Source organism: Nomascus leucogenys, chromosome 13, assembly GCF_006542625.1.
Source record: "Nomascus leucogenys isolate Asia chromosome 13, Asia_NLE_v1, whole genome shotgun sequence".
Lineage (NCBI taxonomy): Eukaryota > Metazoa > Chordata > Mammalia > Primates > Hylobatidae > Nomascus > Nomascus leucogenys.
The window spans coordinates 96,467,397-96,494,336 of NC_044393.1; the positions used below are offsets into that span (position 1 = coordinate 96,467,397).

The 26,940-nt window shown below is 37.0% G+C and overlaps 1 protein-coding gene and 1 non-coding gene across 3 annotated transcripts in view; both read left to right on the plus strand.

Annotated features, from left to right (window-relative positions):
* Window positions 1–26,940, plus strand: part of CNTNAP2 (contactin associated protein like 2) — a 2,305,108-nt gene that overhangs the window by 1,691,325 nt on the left and 586,843 nt on the right. The window lies entirely within an intron of this gene.
* Window positions 14,281–14,387, plus strand: LOC115838195. Its single transcript, XR_004033224.1, has one exon. It is a non-coding gene; the product is annotated as a U6 spliceosomal RNA (small nuclear RNA).

Below are 26,940 nucleotides of genomic sequence, written 5' to 3' on the forward strand. Positions count from 1 at the left end.
TAGCAGAATTATTTGGAAATAGGTGGAGCCACTGTCAATGAGAGATGTTTCCCCTATCTCTATTTTTAAAAATGCAATTCTATCTTAATCCCTTCCTTTTTTCCCTCAAAAATTTAACAATGCTAATTCTAAGTTTGTGTGCACTTTTCCCAGTGGTTAATTATAATCCTTTTCTTTATTAAGTTTTATTTTGCAGCCTTAAAAAATAAAAAGCAGTTAACAAGATGGCTTAAAGCCTAAATTAGAGCAAATCTCATTTTCTTAGGAGACTCTGCATTTCATTTATTGTTATAATTCTTACTTCAGAGACAAGGAAGTAAGAGAAGGTAGCTCGATAGTAAAATAATATCCTTCAAGGTAAATTCCATAAATGTTAAGTCAAGCAGAACTTCTATGTTTGTAGCATTCTAGAGACATTGAATCCAGTTTCTTGATGTTTCTTGCTGCATTTCTCACTCTGTTCTACAGAGCAATTTGGTTTACAGGTAATTTAAGTTTGGGATAAAGCTCTGGTTAATTCAGTTTCTGGATAAAAGAAAGAGTAATTCAACTTAAAGGTCACCATGGAATTTTAATCATAGAGATGAGAAAGCAAGGAAAGGCATAAACCTCATTAGTGGTATAATGGGGAAAAAATTGTCTCAGATAGATGGTTCTAGCTCTTGAAGTTTTCCTGTAAGCTGTACCAGCACTAGAAAAAAGGTAGGAAGGGAAATGCAGGTCTTTAGCTTTGTCTACCTTCCTGATGGTGCCTTTTTCACTTCAGCTTTTCAACAACATTGCTGAAAAGGTCTACCAGTCAGTGCCCATTGTAGATACATTTATCTTCCTTTCTCCAGTCCCATCTAAATAATGAATTCTGTATTCCAGATCTTGATCCTCATTTAAAAATTCATTTCCTTTTATTTAAATGTTACTTATATTATTGTTTTATACCTTAAGATACTGTATTTTAATTATAGTGTTTTTATTGAAATGTAATGTTTACATCATGAAATGCAGACTCTGAGCACACAGTTTGGTAAATTTTGACAAATGCATACACCCATCAAGATAATAGAACATCTTCATCAACCTAGAAAATTCTGTCATGCCAATTCCTAGGTCATCAGTGCCTTTCAGTTCAAAGGAGAATGTAGATCTGATTTTCATCAACAGATTCATTTCATCTGTTCTGGAATTTTATAGAAATAGAGTAATACAGAATATACTCTTCGAGGTCTGACTTTTTGCATCAGAAAAATATTTTAGAGTTTAGTCCATGTTGTTGAATGGTATTTCATTAAATAACACACCTCAGTTTATTCACCTATTTTTCAGTTTGCGGCCATTTGGGATGTTTCGAGCTTTGAAATACTGTGAATAAAGCTGCTATAACATTTTTGCATAAATCTTTTTATAGACCTATTTTTTAAAAAATTCTACCTAGGTGTGGAATTGCTAGGTCATAAGGTAGGTATATGTTTTAAATTTATAAGAATCTGATAATTTTCCAAAGGAGTTATACCAATTTACATATCCACCAGCAAAATAATATACTTCTAGTTGCTTTTCCCTTACCAACATTTGGTGCAACAGTCAGAGTTTTCATTTTAATTTGGTCCATTCCAGTGGGTGTACAGTGATCTGTCATTGTGGTTTTAATTTGTATTTCCCTGATGATTAATTATTCTGGATACTGTTTTATTTGCTTATTTGTTATTGCATGTCTTTTGTTGTTTAATATCTGTTCAATTTGTTGTTTAATGTCTGTTTAATGTGTCTGTTTTTTAGTTGCTGCTTTATTATTGAGTTACATAAATACTTTATTCTGAATCTAAGTCCTTTGAGATATATATTTCAATGATACATTTTCTGCCGGTCTATGATTTTATGATCTGCCTATTTATTTTCTTAGCGGTAATATGCTAAAGAGGAGAAGTCTTTAATTTTGATTAAGTTCAATTTAAATAGTTTTCTTTGTGGTTAGCACTTTCTCTGTATTATCTAAAAAAGCTTTGCCTCTCCAAGTTCACAAAAAATATTCTCTTATGTTTTCTTCCAAAAGTTTTGTAATTTTAGCTTTTAGATTTGTTAGTGATCAATTTCAAATTAATTTGTGTATATGGTGTGAGGCAAGGATCAATTTATTCATATTAGATTACTCAGTCATTTCAAAAACATTTGTGAAAAAAACTTAAAATGACTTTCCTTTTTGAATTCCCTAGGAACCTTTGTTAAAAATGAATTGACTATATAGCTGTGGGTTATTTCTAGATTTTCTCTTCTGTCCCATTGATTTATTTGTCAATGTTTATGGCAGTGTTGCAGTACCTTCATTTCTGAGTTTTATGGTAAGCTCTTTAGGTACTAATGTGGAAGTATCTTTAAAACAGAGTGTTGAATGGAAAAAATGTACAGATTAATAGGTCTAGCTTTTGTCTGAAAAAAGAGAGAGAAAATAACATATGTTCTGTCGTGGGAAGTCAGGGACCCCAAACGGAGGGACCAGCTGAAGCCATGGCAGAAGAACGTGGATTGTGAAGATTTCATGGACATTTATTAGTTCCCCAAATTAATACTTTTACAATTTCTTATGCCCGTCTTCACTGCAGTCTCTAAACATAAATTGTGAAGATTTCATGGACACTTGAAATCAATACCCTTGTGATTTCCTATGCCTGTCTTTAATCTCTTAATCCTGTCATCTGAGGAGGATGTATGTCACCTCAGGACCCTGTAATAATTGCATTAACTGCATAAATTGTACAGCATGTGTGTTTGAACAATATGAAATCTGGGCACCTTGAAAAAAGAACAGGATAACAGCAATTGTTCAGGGAATAAGAGAGATAACCTTAACTTCTGACCACCAATGAGCCAGGCAGAACACAGCCATATTTCTCTTCTTTCAAAAGCAAATGGGAGAAATATCGCTGAATTCTTTTTCCCAGCAAGGAACATCCCTGGGAAAGAGAATATGCGCCTGGAGGTATAGGCCTATAAACGGCCCCCCAAGGTGTGCCTGTCTCTTATGGTCGCTACTGCAGGGGCAAAATAGACCCCAGTCGCCCATAGCACTCCCAGGCTTATTAGGAAGAGGAAATTCCCATCTAATAATTTGGGTCAGACCTGTTGCTCTCAAAACCCTGTCTCCTGATAAGATGTTATCAATGACAATGGTGCCCAAAACTTCATTAGCAATTTTAATTTCACCTCGGTCCTGTGGTCCTGTGATCTCACCCTGCCTCCACTTGCCTTGTGATATTCTATTACCTTGTAAAGTATTTGATGTCTGTGACCCACGTCTATTCGCACACTCCCTCCCCTTTTGAAAATCCTTAATAAAAACTTGCTGGTTTTTGTGGCTTGCTTGTGGGGCATCACGGATCCTACCAACATGTGATATCTCCCCCGGAAGCCCAGCTTTAAAATTTCTCTCTTTTGTACTCTGTCCCTTTATTTCTCAAGCTGGCCGACACTTAAGGAAGATAGAAAAGAACCTACGTGAATATCAGGGCAGGTTCCCCGATATCGTTCATGTATACTTGACTTTGCATTAAAAACCTTGGAAGGACACAAATGATACTAAAGGCATAGTTACCTGTGGCAGATAGCAGTATATAGTTATTGGGCAGATTTGTGACAGGAGTATAAAGAAGAATAGGAATTTTTATTATATTTTTAAACAACATGACTATTAATTATGAAAAAATTAATTTTTAAAAAGAGTAAGTGATATAGGAAATGTATTATTTCTCAGAGTAGATATTATTTCTCAGGGGGCAATTCATTGGAATAATATTTTCTAGGTCCAATTAGATATTTTTTAGGCCTTGGAATTTTTAATATCTGTTTTACTTGACAAATATTATATTGAGTGCCTTTTATGTATCAAGCAATGGTAATACAGAAGGCAACAAGACTGACATGTTCCTCGTCCCCATGGTGGGTACATTCCAGTGGAGGGCAAACACAATAAATCATAAATAAAAAAGATATTTTCAGAATGTGATAAATGCTATGAATAACATAAACATGACAGAAAGAGGCAAGATGAATGTGAAATGGAAGTCCTGGAGTAGGTCTTCCAGTGTGGTAACTTAGGAACTGAGATTGGAATGCCAGGAAGGATTCAGAGGTGTGAAGGATTTAGGTGATGGGGAGGAACCTGCCAAGGAAAAGGCCCTGAAAAAGGAAGTGGCTGAGGAGAAACAGAAAGGAAGGCAAGGTGGAAGAGCATGGTGAATGTGGTGCAGAATAAAATTGTGGAGACAGGTAGGGACTAAATCAAGCTAAACTTTAGGGAAATGAGGAGGAATTTGGGTTTTATTTTACGTGAAATGAAAAACTACTAAAAGTTATTGGAAGTTACTGAAAGAGTATAATGATCTGATCAAGATTAAAAAACAAAAAGCGTTCATTTTGTTGGGGGAAAAATAACAGATTAAGAAGGGATTGGCAGTGAGAAAGGAAGAAAATCAGAAGTTACATCACATAAGCCAAGAAACAATAGTGTTTAAAAAAGAAGAAATGTCCCCCAAATGTTCCAACTGAGGACAGAAACTGCCCACTAGATTTAGTCTCATGGAAGTCTTCTATGGTCTGACAAGAGCAGTTTCTATGGAGTAGTGGGTACAGAAGATGGACTAGAATATGATGGAAAGTGGATGGACTCTCTATTTTATACTCACCTCCCCACCTCACTCCCAACACATGAAAGTGAATGAGAAATAAAGAAATGAAGAAAGAAGATTTAGATGACTCTTTCAAGTGCTCTATATAACTGTAGATATGTGGAGATGTTGTGTATATCCAGGCAGGCATACCCGTGTGTTGGTTTAGCAAATACATATCAAAAATTCTTACATGAAAAGCTTCTTTATAACAAGATGTTCTCACTTTTTAAGTGACAAAATCCCATGAATAAATCCAAAAAAAGTCTATTTTATATAAAATCCCACCCTGTTAGAAGTATTGCAAGTTTCCACTGAAATTTTTAATCTGACTTCTAGATATATTTTTGGAGTGTTGTCTATTTTGTCAGCCTGCCATATTATGTCAAAATGTTCATCTATAATAACAGTTTATCTCGTGTTCCTTTATCCACCATATTTACCCACCTCAGCTGTGTTAACTGTCCTTGACTGATTCCACTGCATCATTAATACTGCCATAGGAACTGTGCCCTGATCATTCATACTGCCCCACTGATAGGATGCCAAGTGGATGTTTCAAAGTTGGATGCTGATGATTATCATTGCGATGTATATGACATCGCTAAGACACATTTTCAGTCAAAAATATGGCTGTCATTTAAGGTGTGAGCTTTTTGCCTTTTTACGTAGAAAAACAATGATATGTAAATTTCTTATTATAATTTTTACTACTCTACTCTTATTTGCTATTTGTCAACTCTGCAAGAGACAAGGGTTGGTACAGAAAATATCATTTTAGCTGAAGGAAACCTTGTCATCTACAGTAGGTACTACCTTCTTGAGCTGATTCTGGATAATAAAGCTTGTTTCGCAATAATCCAGAGCTTTCCAAACCATATATTCGACTCCCTTTACTGACTGATATGCAAAGTTGTGTTTAACTATATGGAAAATTGTGAATCCTTTTCTTCCAAGTCTGTACACTCCACTTGCTTTTTCACTTCTACCTTGAATTCATGTGCATTCCCCAGTTTTCTGCCTTTGTGATGGAGGCTTCAGTTCTTCTGCAGCCACAGTTGCTGGAAACCCAGTTGTAATCAGCAGCTGCCCTGCTGCTAAAAGCTATTAGTGCCAATGTTGTTAATGACTGACCCAGTTGAATGTGCTGATTTAAGGGGTAGACTTATTTCTTGTCACTCCCTAGGGCCTTGTTCTTAAATGAGATTTCTACGTTGTTTAGTTGTTTACTCCTCTAGCATAAGGAGTATTAACCACTAACCACTACACTTCGTATATCAGCACATGGAATTGAAATAATGGGGAGGTTAAAACATATCACTACCTTTGAGGTATGAAGCCACGCACCCTGCAAAAACTTGGCTCCCACCCCTAATTTTTGCCTAAAGAAGTTGGATACCACTGCAATTTGCTCTGAAGTTATACATGTTATTTTCTTCTAGGGACTATAGGATGAGACAGGTACAGTTAGGTTTCTTTTCGGAACTAAACACATTAGCAGTAACCTGCAAAAATCAATACCAATTACTTGCAAGCAAGGGCAAAAAAAAAAAAAAAAAAAAAAAAAAAAAATTACTGAAGCTACAGAATATGCCCATAGGTGAATGGCTTGAAACAAAGAAATTACTGGCATAGCAGGTACTCTCACAAAATAGAAGCAAAAGTAGTAAAGTTCTCTTTTATTTATTTTGGCATTTTGGTATTAATTTGTAAAATCCAACAACTGTTATATTTAAAAAGAAAAATAAATATAGCAGCAAATAACTCAACATAAGAAGGCTATTTTACTGTCTCCCTAGCATGACTAGGGTTTGTGTTGTCTTTCTAGCAGACATCAAGGCATTCGGAAGGTGTATGGGGATGGCTTATCTATATAAACCGGCAAACCTTTTATTCAATACCCAGACATTCTGCACGCCAATATTATGTGTTTAGTGTCTCGAGATTCTATTTAGCAGAAATTCACTTTGAGGGGCTTGGTGAAGCCTTCAGAGGTTTAACTGTGTCGTCTCTCCTTTATTCGAAAGGCTGAAATAATACGTTTCCAGTTTCTGGAATTCTTAAGCTTGCATTTCAGATTAAACTATCGCGGAGAGTAGAATTTCTTCCTTCCTTATTGTCTTCTAGTAGTAAAGATGGGGCACATATCTGTAAGATGTGGACCCAGAAACTCTACTGTCAAGTCTGGCTATGATGACGAAGTCTTGAGAAGCTAGTAAGCCTTGCTACCTCATTCAAGTCCATGGTAGAGTTGCGTATGAATGTATGGAGAGGTGGGGAAAATTCCAAATACTACAGAATTTCCCCATAGTTAATAGCCCTGCTTACCAAACAATTGAAGCCATATGAAAATGGTACCTAACATTAAAACTCACATCAGAAGGAATGAGTTTTGGCATGTCTGTATCGCCAATATGAGTATCGAAAAAGGTAACTGTGGATCTTCTTGCACAGTCGTTTTCCTGGACTTCAGTTTGGTCCTCCCTGGTCATAAAATGATATGATTCTTAATACTTGAAAAAATTGTCCCAAAACACAATATTACCCAAAAAAACCCTCTTTTACCAGTTTCCTTTTTTTTTCTTTAATTGTAGAGCCTCAAATCGATATTTAAGAAGTAAGAGAAGTGAATGGTGGTCACACAATGCCTGAAAGAGAAAGCTCTGAGTAGTTGTCTGGGGGACACTAGGAACAAAAGAAGTGTGTCACGTGATACCATAGTGGCATCCAGCACTTTCCATATAGGGAAGGCAGACAGGGAAAAGAAAATTTTGCTTAATGTGGATTGAGGAAGTAGTGGATGCAGGAAATGCAAAGGAAATGAATTTTACAGTATTCTGAGGTACTGGTAAATTTACTTGCTACAGATTATACTGAAGGTAAAATGCTGCTTAAATAGAGTCTAAGATTTTATGTATCAAATATTTACCTAATTTTTAAAGCATTAAAAATGTTAGGATTCAATAGTTATAGTTACTTTCATCCTTTGAAACAAAAATAATTCTTGTTTCAATTTTGTATGTTGAGCTGTTAAAAGAAAATTGAAAGAGGCAAACAATATATACATATTTGTCTCTATGGGTTTGTGCAGTTTTTAGATATCCTGAGCAGTGCTTCTGGTGAGCGTTCTTAGTAGCACCAGGTTGGTTGTTAATGGAGTATTGACCCAGCAATTTATTGAGGCAAGCCCTTCTGCTCTACTCAGAGTTGATGTGTTTTATATTATAATTGCATCTAATACCTTATTTCACAACTTCAATTAATACAGTTGGGTAGAACTTGAAGAAAGTTTATAACAAAGCTATGAATACAGTAATTCATTTTTGTAAAAGTGTACTTTGAGAGGAGAAACTAGGATTGTCGTTCCTCTGAAAGAAAACACTGATGGATGATAATAGTATTCTCCAATAATATTGAAAATAAACATCTAAAGAGACATAACATTTCTGTTGAGGATAGAAACCATGCACTCACTGTCTGTAAACACTGGGATAATATCTTTCACAAAATGTTTACAATCCAGATAAAAAGAGAAGATATATATGCGCAAATCAAGAGAAGAGATGAAATAGAGAAGAAATGAGAGAAGAGATGACAACCACTAAACGAAGGGTGGAGAGAGAGAAGGGCTCTGAGAGTTGGTGGGCAACAGAGATCTCTCTGCACTGAGGAGGCCAAGAAAGGCTTTTTAAAAAGATGATATGGGGGGTGGGTGTTGAAGATAGAAGGTGGGATATAAAATATAAGAAAAAAGGCAAAGTTTTTGCATGAAACCTTAAAGTGACCATTCTCACTTCGGTTCCTTGGTTTTTGTAGAGGGACAGTAGGTAGTAAAGTTAGGGCAAGAACTCTGAGGGTCAATTGAGGGTAGTAATTTACATCAGGCTAAGGAGTTGTAGGCATTCTCCTATAAGCCAGGCAATAGAAGGCCATCAGAAGTTTACAAGCTGGGATATAATATGAGTTTTATAAACAGCAATATGCCAGTTGTGTGAAGGATGAGTTTAGAGAAAGACTGAAGCTGAGAATACTAAGAAAATGTTTTAACAGTGATAGGGAAAAATTAATTGGATATTTTGGCTGAGCTCCTTAATAGAAATAATGAAAGGAACACAAAAGGAAAACACAAAATCTAGTTCAATGAATACTTAAAATTTATAAGTGATACTATAATCCTATGATTTATTCTGAATTAAGAATCCATAATTCTGATTTTATAATTGGAACTATCCCAGAATTCTATGTCCTATTTGACATTAGTTTGACTTAAAGATTGGCTTATGCCTCAATCAATCAATTTGATGGTGACCAAAAATTTCCTTTCGATTTATAGTTTAATATTGGCCAGAGAATGGAAAGTAAAAAGCCATAGCACATGCTATATATACGATCCATAGACTTAACAAATTCAAATTTAACAGGGACTCTAAAACAGCCATTTGGCTTTTATACCCCAGGTTTTTTCTAATATTTTATCAGAGATATCAAAGAGACTTCAAACTCAATCCACTGACTGATATAAACAGCAAGCTACTTCAACAAATAGAGAACTCTGGGATAAATAAAAAGAGCTTGGAATTTTTTTGAAGTGAAAAAATATGTGTAAAAAATGCATTTCTAATAGTCACAGGACAAAAGTGGACAGAATTTCCCATTACAGTAAAATTTAATGAATTCAGTTGGTTCTTTTAACCATCATTATGGTCTCATCAAGAAATAAGAAAGAATATCACTAAGTGGATACCCCCCTTTACATAAAAGCTGAATACATTTTTTTTTTTTTTTCGAGACGGAGTCTAGCTCCGTCGCCCAGGCTGGAGTGCAGTGGTGCAATCTCAGCTCACTGCAAGCTCCGCCTCCTGGGTTCACACCATTCTCCCACCTCAGCCTCCTGAGTAGCTGGGACTACAGGCACCCACTACCACGCCCGGCTAATTTTTTGTATTTTTAGTAGAGACAGGGTTTCACCATTCACAGGATAAAAGCTGGATACATTTTAAGGACTGAAATCCCTGCTATAATAACTTTACTAATTACTCACTGTAATTAGTATTAGTAATTAGTATTAGTAATTTATTAATTACTCACTGTAATTAGTATTATAGCATGAAAAATATCCTAGGCCAAAACTTTTCTCTGTTTGCCCCAAGCAGATGGAGTAAGGGCTCTGAGTCAACCTGACTTCCCTCTGCATGGTGTCAAGTATTCTGTGGCTTCATGGCCTTGCAATCCAGTTAATCCCTAGGAACCAAACTTACCCAAGTGGTTGTGTAAGTTGTACATAGTAAATGTAAAGTGCTTAGCATAGCACATAACAAAAAAATTTGTTGAGTAAATGAATATTTTGCTCTAAATAGTGTGGGCCACAAGATCTACTAAACAAATTAGATTGTAAAACTTGTCAAGGGATATCCTCTGTGTATTTGGTAGAGGAAAGAGGAAAGAGATTTGTAAAAATGATTGAAATATGTTACTTACCTTTAGGATTTCTGTCTTGCCAAGCTTTGAGTTTCGAGCTTGGGGATCTTAGAGTCACAGGAAGAAGAAATAGATAGCTCCTGTGATGCTGGCTATATTCTCATAGAGCCCAAAAAGATGGGAAGGAGATGATTTAGAAAGTATGAGAGGGTAGACTGCTGGGGAGGTTTCTGACCAGTTGTTTTCCAGGCCAAAGCAAGTAACTCAATGACTTCTTGTATTAAACCCATCATTTATTTAATCAAAGATAAAGCATATTTCTATTATTTCTATCATAATATAAATTCTACAAGAAAGGAGAGAAACCTTTAAGTTTTCCTTAAAGAAAGCCATTCTTTCTATTCTTATGATTTCTGATGTGAGCTACACTACTTTCAAAACACGTGATCCTTTAGGGTACAGAGGAGAGAAAAGGAATTCGTTTAAAACATGATTTTCTATGTAGATCATCAACGAATGAAGAAAGAAACTAGAAAAAAAGGGGGAAGAAATGGGTGAGTGTAGTATACTTATTTCAGATATGAAGATGTGCTTCCAGGTACAGCACTAGAGGTACAAATTTATTCTAGAGTTTTGCTCACTGGTACTTACTATCTCTGGAACTACGGTCACTGCAGAACCAGGCCATTGAAGCCCAAGGTTAATACAGATTGTAGGGAACAGACAAAATTGGATCCAAGTCAATATTTCCTTGTTTTCTAGCTGGAAGAGGCTTGGGCATTTCATTTAATACCACTGAGTGTCAATTCATTCATATGTAAAATGAGCCTCATAGAGGTGTTATAAGGAATCATAGATTATTGTATTCTTCCATTCTATGACATAGGCACATTTCACATTTTAATTGGGATGATTCTTAAAATCAATGGCACATCTTTTTTGGAAGTGCCACATAAAATCATGGGGCATCAAACAATAAATTGTATCTTTATTTTATAAAATACATGAAGGTAATAAAGGCAAAGTGCATCTGACAACATCTGGCATCTAATAAGCTCAGCAAATTGTTTTGGGGTGATGCTCAGTGCTGTTGCTGTTACACCATGCTACACCACTCAGAGAAGCATCTCTTTCTTCATAAATGTTCACTGATACTCCAGCTCACGTGAATGCAGTCTAGCGCATATTTTGTGAAAGAGTAATTAAAGTCTTAAATGTCCTAGTTTTTCTAATCATCTAAAATATCATACTTTTAATATAAAAATAATGATAATACCTTAAAAATGAAATGATACGTCTTTGGAATATTTATCACCTTCATCACCTTCAAAGGACTTGCAATCCTCCTACATAATAATAGTACTATATTAATTAGTCCTTGAGTACAAAGAGTCTGTACTGCACATAGCACTCTGCTAGGCACGAGTTTTCCTTGTTTTTTTCTAATACAACTTTGATATGACCTAATTTCACCACCAAAAAAACAGCACCATATGGCAAGTTCCCCATTTCCCCAAAAATAATTTATTGAGCCTTTAGTGTGTCCAAGTGACTGAACTCTTTATGCTGAATTTTTCTCAAGATTTCTTCAGGACATCAGAACATAATGCAGATTTTTTTTCAGGTGGCCCTCTACCAGCTGGATATGAAATTGGATCAGCTGGAGGCAAGAACAGATGGGGTTGAGCAGCAGATGGAAAGATCCTGTTTAGGATATGCAGAATCACTCTGGCAAAATCAATCATGCCACAGGAGTTAGTTTCAGTTTGGTGAAAGAAAATGAACTCAAGTAGACAAGTGAGTTACTGGGAAATTAATACGAGCTCACACTTTAGAAAGTCTTGATTAAGTGTCAATAAGACAGATGAGCTAATGATGTTGAATTAAAAGTCTTAAATGTCATGTTTGTCAATGATCATAATAGCCCTCCATATTTAGTGCTTACTCTGTGCCAGGCATTTCATGTACAGATCTCATTCCATCCTTACAAAAACCCCATGAGACAGGCATTTTTCTGATATCACAAATGCTGAAACGGAAGTGTTAAGTAAATTGATCAAGGTCATAGGACTGTAGGTAACAGAACCAGGATTGGAACTTGTCTGGCTAGCTGGAAAGCCCACACAAATCATGAACACTCTACTTTACTACTTTCCAGTGTTAAATGATGTGTATACAAGAACAATTGGAGGAGCATACGGTCAGCTTTCAGATATCCTAAGGTCCTTTCCACAGTAACAATTGGAAGAGTCCTGTGATGGTCAGAGTGACCGCTGGGCATCTGCCTGAATCCTTGTGGGGAATACAGAGCAGCTAGGGTGGCCACGTGGTCCCCAGTAAAGCAGAGGTCACAGGTGTCACATACAGGCTCTGGTGAATCCCACGGAGTCCCTGTAGAAATCTCACATCTGCTTACCCTGAGAAGGTCTCCCGGAATCCTGGACCTGCCTTGCTCCAAAAGTGGATCTCCATAGCAACCTTAGGCCCAAAGAGTCTCAGGCACCCATTCTAGTCCAAACATGCTATGATGGACTTTGTTTCCGTGGGGCATTCAATACATATGTGAATCTGAGATTGTGAGTGACTTGGAGTACCTACTGTCTCAGTCCATTCGGGTTGCTATTAAAAAAAAAACCATAAACTAGGTGGCTTATAAACAACAGGAATTCATTTCTCACAGCTCTGGAGGCTGGGAAGTCCAAGACCTGCCAAGGTATTGGCGGATCTGGTGTCTGGTGAGGGGGAGTTTTCTGTTCATAGAAGGCTCTTTCTAGCTGTGACTTTTCATGGCAGAGGGGAAAATGCACTCTCTGGGGCCTCTTGTATAAGGGTACTAATACCGTATGTAAAGGCTCTGCATCTCATGACCTACTTCCCCCCAAAAGGCCCTACTTCCTAACATCACTTTGAGTGTTAAGATTTCAGTATATTAATTTGGTGGGGGTCACATAAACATTCAGTCCACTTCATCTACTTTCTTCAAAACTGTAGGCAAGCTGTAAAGAAGCGAAAATCATTTCAGCCCAAGTATTTGCCCTGCTTTAACTTTGGAGCAAGAGCAGGAAATAGAAGGAACTTATCATTCATTGACTGCCTACTATTTGCCAAGCATGGAAAGACCATATAATTGTTTGGAGGGAAAATAAGATAAAAGTCTGAGCAACAGATGGAAACACATCTGCCAGATGCCATGCTCTGTATGCATTACCTCATTCCATATAGCATTCTCTTGTATTAGCAAGTTCCTGCTGACTGCTACGCTACTTTTTCTTCTCAGCCAAATGTTCAAGAAGCAGGTACTGGTTATGAATAAGCATGGTGAAAACCCATTTTCTAAGAAACAGAAGAGATGGCAAGTGTATCCTCTCAAAGAAGTAAATTTTGTTTTCTGCCTTATTTTTCTCAAAACAAGCTTTTACCAATTCCATTACCATAGCCTTGCTATCTATACATAGATATCACAGAAATCTTAATCTTTGAGTTTTCAAGTTAGAGGAATTCTTATTAAGTATGAGAGTTAATAATCTCCTGAGACGCAAATATGCCTGGTAATATGAGAACAATAAATGTTTGTTGGGTCCAAACATGAATTAAAGCTGTATATGTTATGCCTTAAAGACATTAAATTAATCATAAATTATAGTGATTAATTACATTAAAACAATAGTATTATGAATACACAAGATACAAGTTTCAGTTTAAGGAAAAACCATATTTTAATAATCCCCAAGTACATCTGTATTCTGAGACACTAAAAATAATTATATCCTTGAAAACGCATACACTCTTACTGAAGACACAGAAATGAACAGAACAGAACTAAAAATTGAATAAATTTTGTGACACATGATTTTTTTCATTGTAATATTTCTGAAATTGGGATGCATCTTAGAATCTATGACATCTTATAGTTGCCTTCAGCCAGGTGGCAGTTGTGATGTCACAAGCAATGCTTGCGTGTAGGAGAACAACGTGAAAGACACATGTCAGCATCTTGCAAGAAAACCTCAGAGACAATTACAGACTACTCTTATTATTCCTAGGAACTACTTGTTTTGAAAGAGGATGGGTGAGACAGTGTATTATATATGTTTAACATACAGGAGGCAAAAGTAAAAAAAGAAGTCTAGTTCTATATCATTGCCAAATGACTTAAGAGTCTAGCACCACAGCATTTTAGTTGCTTAACAGATTTAAATGTTACATTGCGCTTGATTTGGCAGCACATATGCTAACACTGGAACAATACAGGGAAGATCAGCAAGGCCCCTGCACAAGAATGACACATAAATTCATAAAGATTCCATATTTTTTGTAACACAAAGGATAAATGCTTCAGGGGATTGATACCCAATTTTCCATGATGTGATTATTACACATTGCATACCTGCACCAAAATATCTCATGTACCCCATGAATATATACACCTACAATGTACCCACAAAATTAAAACTAAAGTTAACATTTTTTAAGGAAATATTACCTCATCTTATCTCTTGATGGCATAGAAATTTATATTTTAAAACTGTTATATATATAATTATATAATTTTATAATCATATAATTATATTTTCATATTTTAAAATAAATATATAATTTAATTATATAAACATTTAATTAAATTATACATTCAATTATATATTAACTATGTCATTTAATTATATGTTTATATATTTGTTATATAATATAGATCCATTATCTATAATATTTATACATAATATATTTAATATATGTTATTTATACAGAATTATATATAATTAGGCTTAATAACTCTGAGTCAAAAACATGATTCAAAGAGTCAAACTCTACGTGAAAGGAATTTTCAGAAATATCTCACCCAATTTACTTCGCTTGTATTTTATTTTAATTATATTTCAGTATATTATATTGAATTATATTTCAGTATATTATATTGAAATATAATTCAATATATTATATTGAATATTTCAATATATTATACTGAAATATAATTCAATATATTATATTGAATATTCAATATAATATATTGAATTATATTTATATTCATGAATATTTATGAAATATTCAATATAATATATTGAAATATATTTCATATATATTAATATATTATATTTTTATATTTTTACATATTGCAATATATAACATTATATTTCAATATATTATGTTTTTATATTTTTAAATATTTTATAATTTAATTATATATAAACATTTAATTAACTTATACATTTAATTATATATAAACTATGTAATTTAATTATATAGTTATATATTTTTGTAATATAGATCCATTTTCTATATTTATACATAATATATTTAATATATATTATACAGAATTATATGTAATTAGGCTTAATAACTGAGTCAAAAACATGATTCAAAGAGTCAGACTCTACATGAAAAGAAGTTTCAGAAATATCTCACCCAATTTAGTTTGCTTATATTTTATTTTCTGTGTATATGCAATAAATAATTTAAAAATTTATAATCAAGCTGAAAAGAGTTCTTTCAGCAAGCATAAAATTTTCCAGTGATTAAAACTTACTGAGTCCGTTTATTTGGTGGTATTTTTCTTAGGTTTTTTTTTTTTTACATGAAACAATGATAACTGCTGGCATCGTAGATACAACAAAATAGGGGTATAACAATATGCGGGAACATGAGGAGATGGTATACAAATCTACAGAGGCATGAAACAATAGAAATTAGCGCCAGCGTGGAAGTTAGGAGAGAGATTCCAGGCTTGGTTCCATAATTAAGGAGCTGCGTGATCTTGAGCAAGTCACTTAATCTCTCCGAGCTTCATCCATAAAATAAGGAGCTGTGATAGATAATTTCCGAGCTCCAGAGAGCAGTGATGTAAGCAATCAGGAAAATAGAACCTTCCCTCGATGCTCCAAGGAAGAAGGGATCTGATGTGGGTCACTATGTGATTATGAGAGTGACGGAAAGGAGTCCTGAGGTTGAGGAAGGCCAGTCACTGCTGGCCTCAGCTTCTCTAATGGCTACCGAGGGATTAGACATTGCCTCCAGGCAGGTCAGAAACTCAAGGAAACTTCCCCACAGGTCACAGCAGCCTCCGGTATCTATTGGTGAACTTCTAAAGGCTACTAAAAACGCTTTAGGTTCCAAACTCTGCATGTCAGCAGGCCACTGCCCCAATACACACTTCTCTGCCATCCAAATCTCCCACAGGGGCTTCTTACTGGTCGCATCCAAAACAAGGCTCTGTTTGGCAAGGGGTTCTGGGAAATGTAGTTCCTACACTGCCAGTCCCTGTGCTGTAGGAGAGATCATAGAATGAGGTAGGAATGGGGCTGAGTGTCACAGACAGATATCTGATACCCCAGCTTGGGAGCGAGGGACTATGATGGCAAGGCAGGTGAACAAGAGGGAGGGGACGGCATGAAGACAGATTTAGAAGTCATGGAGAGGAAGGTACGCATCTGAAAGATGCCTCAAAGGAAGAATTGAAAGATTAGATATGGGTTACTTTTTCTTTCCACACTAGTGAGTCAATATAATCTATAAATCAAGTCTCTTTAGCTCCTCTGCTGACTATCATGTTCTTTTTCCCTAGCTCTCCTGTAACAGGGAACAATACACCCTTTTTCTTGTAGTGCAAGAATAATGATTTGCTGGCAGAAGCTCCGTGAATCAGACTTTGCACTGAACATGTTATATTGTTTGGGAACCCCGCTAAATTTTTCCATAACTGCTTTAAAAGTGATTTCCATTTAAAGCTAGGTGGAACAAATTCCTGCTGCTGGCTAAATCTTCTTTTTCTTTTCCTATGAACAGAATCTCATAAAAAGGACTATTGCTCTTTTGTACTTTTCTGTGATGCATTTTGTGTTGGGGTCTATGGAGGAAGCCATCTAAAAATACAGAGTGCTGTAAAAATACCCTCGTAATTCTACTAGAATTCAACTTTTTAATAGCTGTCTTTCTTCTCCCTTTATGTCTCCTTTTCAAATATTTCTTTCCCATTGGTACTCTGACAGACTAATGTTTCTGGGTCTTTCATAGACACCTACATCGACCAAATGGATCCATCTCCCACCTTTGAGATCCTCATTAAACTCTGGCAGAGTTTGGTGGCTACATGAACTCAAACCCCAGACGTATGGAGAAAGAATCACTTTCAATAGAAAACCTAACATCACCAGTACTTACAATTCTGACTAATTTTTGTCATAAATAAATACAATGGGCATCATCTATGTCCATTTTGAGTCTGTATCTATGTTATATCACACTTTGCCTAATAGTAATGCTGCTGTCAAGTTAATAAGGGTTTTAGCTTACATAAATAACATTCAGTTCAGTTGGGTTTATCTTAAACTGTACAGAGGTGCTTGTTTTATTATAATTCAGCTGAATCAGAAACTTTCTTTCTCTCTACTTGCTCACACTGGCTTCTAACCAACTCACGTTTCTTTAATGACAAGTGCTAAATAAACTTCACCTGGGGACTGATCCTCCAATAAGGATAAGAAAAGAATTGCCCCAGCTACCAAAGTATCATTGTTTCATCTCCAATGAAATATTCCCCTATAAAACCGTTTCTCTCTATGCAAGGACTTGGAGTAGGAATCCAGCTATAAAGATCAGGGAAGGCCCCACCACCACCATCCCCACTGACTGAGAAAAGGATTAAAATATTTTAAAGAAGGAGGACCAAAGGCCAAAACGTCAGCATGGTCAAGAAAAAGTGAGCAGAGCCATGAATCAAGCCATGAAGTTGTAGATTCATAGAAAACATGTAAAGGCTATAATATATGTAAAGTGTCACTCCTCGTTTTAAGGGTGAAGAAATGAGGCTTGCAGGAGTTAAGTGTCACACAGCAGATAGTGGCCAAGATAGTGGCCAAGCCAGGCTGAGTCCCATGTCCAAATCAGTGTACTGCTTGCTTCTCTGTGCACCTGTCATCTTTAGTGGTGGTGAATGGATGAGGAGTATTGAGGTGAATACCCTAAGAAATAACACAGCAATAATGCTCAAGTATAATCTAGTAATAATAATGATTTGAAATCAACATTATTGTAGTGACTTCGATTGTGTGCCCCAAAAAGATATGTCCAAGTTCTCACCCCTGGTACCTGTGAATATGATCTTACTTGGAAACAGGGTTTGTGCAGATGTAATGCAGTTAAGGATCTGCAGATTAAGATCATCCTGGACTTAGAAATCTACTCTAAATCCACTGACTGGAGTCCTCATGAGAGAAAGGAGAGAGAGCTTTGACACACAGAGAAGCAACTCATGTGAAGACCCATGTGAAGACAGAGGAAGAGATTGAAGTTCTGTGGTCATAAGACCAACAATGCCAGGAGCCACAGGAAGCTGGAAGAGGCAACAAACCTCCTCCCCGGGAGCTGCGGAGGGAGTGCAGTCCTGCTGAGGCCTCCATTGTGGATTTCTGGCCTCCATTGTGGATTTCTGGCCTCCAGAGCTGTGAGCGAGTACATTCTGTGGTTTTAAGCCATCAAGTTTGTGGTCAGTTGTTATAGCAGCTTTAGGAAACTAATACAACTATGAAAATACCCAATCTAAAAAGCAATCCAGGAAGCAATTTTTGTTGTCCCAGTGGTTTGTTGTTGTCATTGTTGATTTTAACAAAATATAGCTCAAATAACAGTACTTTGAACTTTTCAGTTAGGAATAATTACACACATAACGGCTCCCCTAAATGGTTTTTAGCCTAAAGACTCTGTCAACATTTAGTATTATATAAAAGGCTCTCTCCACTTCCCCAGCCCCATGTCCTCCCAGCCTTCCCCTTCCCCCAGTATTCCAGCCACACTGGTCTTCTCTTTGGTTCCAGAACATGCTAGGACGCTTCTCACCTCAGCCTTCTATATGCTCCTCCTTTGGCTGGCACACTCCTCCCCAACCCTGCACCACCTCCCCAGTCAAAATCAGCTCCAAAGTGCAACTCTACGGGAAGCCCTCCTGCCCCTTTATAATAGATCAGCCCCACACATACACCCTCTTTGTAAACTCTCCTAACACCCTTTCCCTCTTCTTCACAGTCGTGATCACTGTTTGTAATTTTTCGTTTATAATATTTCTGGATTGTCTGTCTTTCCCGCTGGACTGTCACTCTCTGAGGGCAGGCACAGGACGTTTTGCTCATCATGACATTTCACAGGTAGCATGATGCCTGGCATATAGCAGGCACTCATAAATATTTGGAAAATAAGTGAGTGACAGTATTTAGCCTTGGATGGAGCTCTTGTCTGTTATTCACACTTATAGTTGTTCTGTTTCCAACATATAAAATTGAAATTGTAGAAAAATCTGTACATAGTCATAATTCGAAAACTAACTTATTTTAGTAATGTCTTAATTTTTCTCCTCTGAGTTTCTAAATGATTTCATGAAAGTTCTGCTCTGTCCCAAAGGCATTTCATAAATAAGTAAGCATAGCTAAAAGGGACTCAAACCTGTTACATTTTGCCATGCCATCGGAGTTCATGGATAGGTGAATTTGCCCTAATTAGTATTATTCATTTGTATAATCAATAAGCACGTTGGGTACTATATGAGTCCATTTTCATAATGCTAATAAAGACATACCCGAGACTGGGCAATTTACAAAAGAAAGAAGTTTAATGGACTCGCAGTTCCACATTGCTGGGGAGGCCCCACAATCATGGCAGAAGTGAAAGGCACGTCTCACATGGTGGCAGACAAGAGAAGACAGCTTGTGCAGGGAAACTTCCCGTTATAAAACCATCAAGACTCATGAGACTTATTCACTATCATGAGACTAGCACAGGAAGGACCCGCCTCCATGATTCAGTTACCTCCCACTGGGTCCCTCCCACAACACATGGGAATTGTGGGAGCTACAATTCAAGTTGAGATTTGGGTGGGGACAGAGCCAAACCATATCATTCCACCCCGGCCCCTCCCAAATCTCCTGTCCTCTCATTTCAAAACTAACTGTGCCTTCCCAACAGTCCCCCAAAGTCTTAACTCATTTCAGCATTAACTCAAAAGTCCGTAGTCCAAAGTCTCATCTGAGACAATACAAGTCCCTTCTGCCTATGAGCCAGTAAAACCAAAAGCAAGTTAGTTACACCATAGATACAATGGGGGTGCAGGCATTAGATAAATACACCCATTCCAAATTGGAGAAATTGGCCAAACTGAAGAAGCTGAAGGACCTATGCAAGTCCAAAATCCACCAGGGCAGTCAAATCTTAAAGCTCTAAAAAGATCTCCTTTGACTCCAGGTCTCACATCCAGGTCACACTGATGGTGGGCTTTCAGAGCCTTGGGCAGCTCCGCCCCTATGGCTTTGCAGGGTACACTGACTGCTTTCATGGGCTGGGCTGGCATTGGGTGTCTACAGCTCTTCCAGGTGCATGGTGCAGTCTGTCGGTGGATCAACTTTTCTGGGGTCTGGAGGATGGTGTTCTTCTCGCAGCTCCACTAGGCAGCACCCCAATGGGGACTCCATGTTGGGGGGGCCACCCCACATTTCCCTTTAGCATTGCCCTAGCAGAGATTCTCCATGAGTGCCCCACCCCTGCAGCAAACTTCTGCCTGGACATCCAGGCATTTCCATACATCTTCTGAAATCTAGGTGGTGGGTCTCAAACCTCAATTATTGACTTCTGTACACCTTCAGGCTCAATACCATGTGGAAGCTGCCAGGACTTGGGGCTTGCACCCTCTGAAGCCATGGCCCAACCTGTACCTTGACCCCTTTTAGTCACACCTGGAGCGGCTGGGATGCAGGACACCAATTCCCTAGACTGCATACAGCACAGGGACCCTGGGGCCAGCCAACGAAACCATTTTTCCCTCCTAGGCCTCTGGGCCTGTGATGGGAGGGACTGCCACAAAGGTCTCTGACATGTCCTGGAGACATTTTCCCCATAGTCTTGGTGAATACACTCAGCTCCTCATTACTTATCCAAATCTCTGCAGCCAGCTTGAATATCTCCTCAGAAAATGGGATTTTTCTTTTCTATCACATTGTCGGGCTGCAAATTTTCCAAAACTTTTATATTCTGATTCTCTTTTTAAACTGAATGCCTTTAAGAGCACCCAAGTCACCGCTTCAATGTTTTTCTGCTTAAATATTTCTTCTGCCAGATACCCTGAATCATCTCTCTCAGGTTCAAAGTTCCACAAATCTCTATGGCAGGGGCAAAATGCTGTCAGTCTCTTTGCTAAAGCATAAAAAGAATCACCTTTGCTCCAGTTCCCAACAAGTTCCTCATTCCATCTGAGACTCCCTCTGCCTGGATTTCATTGTCCATATCATTATCAGCACTTTGGTCAAAGCCATTCAACAAATCTCTAGGGAGTTCCAAACTTTCCCATATTTTCCTGTCTTCTTCTGAGCCCTCCAAACTATTCCAACCTCTACCTCTTACCCAGTTCCAAAGTTGCTTCCACATTTTTTGGTATCTTTACAGTAGGGCTCCACTCTACTTATACCAAAATCTGTATTAGTCAGGGTTCTCTAGAGGGACAGAACTAATAGGATAGACATATATATAAAGGGAATTTATTAAGAGTATTGACTCACGCAATCACAAGGTGAGGTCCCACAATAGGCCACCTGCAAGCTGAGGGGCAAGCAAGCAAGTCCAAATCCCAAAGCTAAAGAACTTTGGGTCCGATGTTCAAGAGCAGGAAGTAGCCAGAACAAGAGAAAAATATAGACCAGAAGACTAAACCAGTCTAGTCTTTCCACGTTCTTCTGCCTGCTTTTATTTTGGCCACGCTGGCAGGTGATTAGATTGTATCCACCCAGATTGAGGATGGATCTGCCTTCCCCAGTCCATTGACTCAAATGTTAAAGTCCTTTGGCAACACCCTCACAGACATACCCAGGAACAATACTTTGCATCCTTCAATCCAATCAAGTTGACACTCAGTATTAACCGTCACAGGTACCTAATAGATTCCAAAGATTGTATTTTAAAATATATTTTAATCTATAGAAGAGAAAAAGAAGATAACAAGAACAGTAATGAGAAGTAAATCACAGTGAGGCTGGGTGGCAGTAAAGGAACATTTCCAGAGGTAGTCACTCTTGAGCTGAGTCTTAAAGAGTAGGAGAAAGTGAGTAAAGGAAGCCATCAAGGTTGTTTTAGGGCAGTTTCTCATTTTTGACATTTTTCGCAGAATAATTCTTTGTTGTCAGGGGCTGTCCTGTGGGTTTTAGGATCTTAACGGCATCCCTGGCCTCTGTCCATGAGGTGCCAGTGTGACAACCGAAATGTCTCCTGAAGATTTCTCAATGAACTGATAATAGAACTACAGTTTGATACAGCAATCCTACTACCAGGTATCTACTCAGAAGAAAAGAAATCATTATATAAAAAAGATGCCTGCACTTGTATGCTTATTGCAGCACTATTCACAATACCAAAGATACGGAATCAACCTAAGTGTCTAATGGATGATTGGATAAAGACAATGTGATGTACATATGTGTGTGTGTGAATGTATATATGTGTGTGTGTATCGTGTATATATATGTATACACACACACACACACACACACACATATATACCATGGAATACTACTCAGCCATAAACAAGAATAATGAAATCATGTCTTTTGGAGCAACATGAATGGAACTGGAGGTCATTATGTTAAATGAAATAACTCAGAAGCAGGAAGCCAAATACCTCATGTTCTCACTTATAAGTGGGAGCTAAATGATGTGCACATATGGTCGTAGAGCGTGGAATAATAGACACTGGAGGCTCCGAAAGGGAGGAGGGTAGGAGGGGGAATGAGAAATGATCTAATGGGTACAATGTACACTATTTGGGTGATAGTTATCCTAAAAGCCCAGACTTCCCCAGTATACAATATATCTGTATAACAATACTGCACTTTTACCCCCTAAATCTATAAAATTTTAAAAATTTAAAAAACAAAAAGAAAATGTCACCTGACATTGCAAAAAATCTCCCCTGGAATGCAGCATCATCCCAGTTAAGAACCACTGGTGGGGGCACAGGAAGGAGCCTATCTGCAGGTTGGGGCGTCTGAGTTACTGCAGCATATTCAGGTAGCTCTAGGGGAGTGCCTGGGAGGGAGATAGGAGAGAAAGTACAACACTGCTCTTACACACGGGGTTTCGTGTTATGCTGGGGAGTTTGGAATTTCATCCTGAAAGCACTTATGCAGAATCAAAGGATCTTAAGTAGGAAGTGGACATGGGCTAATTTGTGCTTAAGAAAAATGACTCTGGTCACAGTGGAAAGGAAGTATCGAATGGAGATCAGAATGAATTTGAAAGAATTGAATGTAATCCAGAAGAGAAGTGATTCATGGGGACAGAAAGGAAAGGAAAGGGAAGATAGAAAGGTACTCACATCACGTCTCTAAGACCTTGTCTAGAATGGGATCTAGATTCTTGGTTTGGATGATCAGAAAGTAGAATCATAAATCTTCTCCAAAATCCACTTGGAAATTAGCCCTCATGACTTCATGAAAAAAAAAAAAATCAAACCCTTGAACTCAGAAAAATTACTTGTAAATTTGGTTAAGCATAATCTTGGTGACCTCATGGTGTAATGGATAAAAATAGTCACTACCTCCGGCTTCAAATTCAATTAGGCCTTCAGCAAAGATTCTTTCAGCAAATTGTCAAAAAATATTAGTTTTTAAAGTAATCAATGTATTAGAAAACTGTAGTAAATCTTCACCCCCTGCCCCCAAGCAATGTCTAGACAAGTGAGACAGAGAGACAAAATGAGTAATGGAGTCCATTTTTCTTGCCTGATTGTTCAGAAAATTGCCTCATTTCTTTGCTTTATTTTCTGAGTCCATATAATGATAACAGAAAAAGTTGTATGTGTGGATATTTTTTACAATCTGAATCTTTGACAGTGTTGAGAGAGGTAATCGCCAACAAACACACTATCACAGCATTTGCCAGAACCTCTGTTTTCTTTCAGGCTTTTGTCAGTACCTAAGGCAAGTCCTTTATGTGAGAACTGACTAGATAAAATGTCATGAGCACCTCCTGTGAGGGAAAGATCGAGACTGAGATCTCAGTCATAAAGAGACTCCCCAGCTACAGGTGCTACAAGGTGCGCAAAGGCAATTAACAATTTGTGGCAAAGCACAATTTTCATAGAGTCTGTTTTGCAAAAAAAAAAAAACACAACACCCTACGCTACCTATTTCACAAAGTTCTTCACATTTCTAGCTCATGAGGAACACAGGATATTCAGGCCCTGCTAAAGGATATGAATAGGTCATCCAGGTTTTGATTAAGAGATTGTTTGAACAAGTCCCAAATGGGAATAATTCAAATTAAAGCAAGAATGTGTCAATACATCTGAAATGTTGAAGAATGCAAAAATAGTATTTATACATAAATATGAAGTATAAATGGAATTTTTATGTGTTGATAAATTATATATTTTTAAATATTTGGCCTCAATGACAATATAAGAAAAATGAAATTCCTACTAATCCATAGAATAATGTGTACTTTCTTTTAAGAAATCACCAACCTTAAAATCACTAAACTATGATACATTTAACAAAATGGTAGATTTTAAATTATAAACCAAACTGAATTCAGAAAGTAAAAATTATGATATGCAGTTTATGTTGGTCAAAGTTGCCATTAATTGTTTATTATCATTAAAAATAAACACATATGTTTCACTTCACATGTGTTACACAGGTGCTTAATATTTTATATGCATGATTCATTTGCTCTTCACAACCACAAAAAGTAGATACATGGTTATTCCCATTTTGCAGATAAGGAAATTAACACCCAGGTGAAATACTTTACCAAAAGTCATATAGGTAGTAAGTAACAACTGTGTGATTAGGAAAGAGCATTATCCCTAAACTTCATGAAGAACAAGACACATATAAGCAATTAGTCCCTTATAGACTAAGAAATTTTGATAGAGACAATTTGTTACAGATGCATAAGATAGATAGTACAGCCAGTTCTGTGAATCACAGAGTATTATATTTATTTCCACATATTCTATGTTAATAATATAATTTTTAATTCAATGTATTTCAAGTTTTCATTTAATAACTGCTGTAAGTATATGCAGCTCTGAGAACAAGGGGGAAGAGAATAATTTCAGCCATTTAAAATAGCTTTTATATTTAGATTTAAATATTTCAGTTGCATTTCAAGTATCTTTTTCTGCTAAAAATTTGGCCTGTCTGAATTTTAAAAGGCATTTGGGTTTCAAACTTTAGTTAATGGTAAAAAAAAAAAACACTAAATATTTAATTTCCTGAAATAGTTCCAAATTACAGAAACAGAGAGAAAGCTTAAATACAACAGAACAAAAATTCATAGAATAGAATTTACGAATCATGATTCATACACAAAAGACCAAACCTCTCAATGAGTAACTGTATTATTGACAGTTTGGGAGGAGTTTTAATTTTGTTTGTTTTTCTCAAATAGTGAGATCAGAGTCGAAAAAGCCTTAACATCTCCATATTAGAGATTCTGTAACTCACATCAGTTATGCCAGGCTCCAGCTACGTACTCTGAAAAGTATATTAAATCAGGATGATAATTGTTCAGTAAAATTTCTCCTAGAAGTATAGTAAATATGATTGATTTAATATATCATTGAGATTCTACTGGAAAAATGGCATAAAACAGCAACATTCTGTTGCCATTTTATAACTTTCATTTTTGTAAAGTGACCATTAGCATAATATAGTAATATCATTATGACAATCTGCACAGATGAAAATATCTCAAGGCCAATATTACATTTTCATCAAGTAAATGACCATGTGTTTCAATAAACACAATTATGAATGTTAATATACCAACAGATTGAGTATTTTCATTTCTCGGCATCACTGTTTATAGGGGAAAACAAATTAATCATCTCTGAGGTAACGGGAGTGTAGACTTTTAGAACATCGTCTGTTTCACTACAACTATTCTTGGTTTGCTGAATAAGAGTCAGGATTGTACTTCTGACTGTCTTCATCTGAGGTCATCTTATCTGTCCCCTTCTGAAGTAATCTTGTCATTACATAAATACCTATGCAGCATTATCAATTTAGAGCCAGATAATTTAAGATGAATCACATCTTTATTTTGATAATTATCCACAGGACGCCCAATTGTACAGTAGAAACATGCAAAGAAACCTGTTCCTCCTGCCTGTTCTATCAGCTTGGACAATTCCTGAACAAGCTGTTCTCCAGCCCTGCACACCTGTGAGCAGGCCAGGGACTCTGTGGACCCAGCCTTGCCCTTTCCATCACCAAGGCCACATTTGTGGTCAGAAGGCAAGTGAGACTGTCAACACTTTCACTTGAGTCCTTTTTAGCAATAGGCACGTTGGGCATTGGAATGGATGTGCAGGCGAAATGGGCACAAACCAAAAATAGAAGAGGCAACCTGTCTATGGCCTAACCATCCCGAATGTGTCCAATCTCAGAAGCTAAGCAGGGTTGGTTTTGTTAGTACGTGGCTGGAAGAAGAGATAACTAGCTGAGACTTCAGTATCTAGCTTACAGGCTGCTTCAGCCGTCAAGCACAGCTTAATTGTATGTATCACTGGGGAAGATCCTTTCCCGGAAAGAGGCAACATTTTAAGACCATTCAAGATTAACCTTTACTTGAGCAAAAAGAAATGTTTCTACTTTCAAATGCTTTTCGGTAAAAATCTTTAAAAAATAACAAATGCTTCAAAGAAAGTAAAATATCTAGGAATCCAACTTACAAGGGATGTGAAGGACCTCTCCAAGGAGAACTACAAACCACTGCTCAATGAAATAAAAGAGGACACAAACAAATGGAAGAACATTCCATGCTCATGGATAGGAAGAATCAATATCATGAAAATGGCCATACTGCCCAAGGTAACCTATAGATTCAATGCCATCCG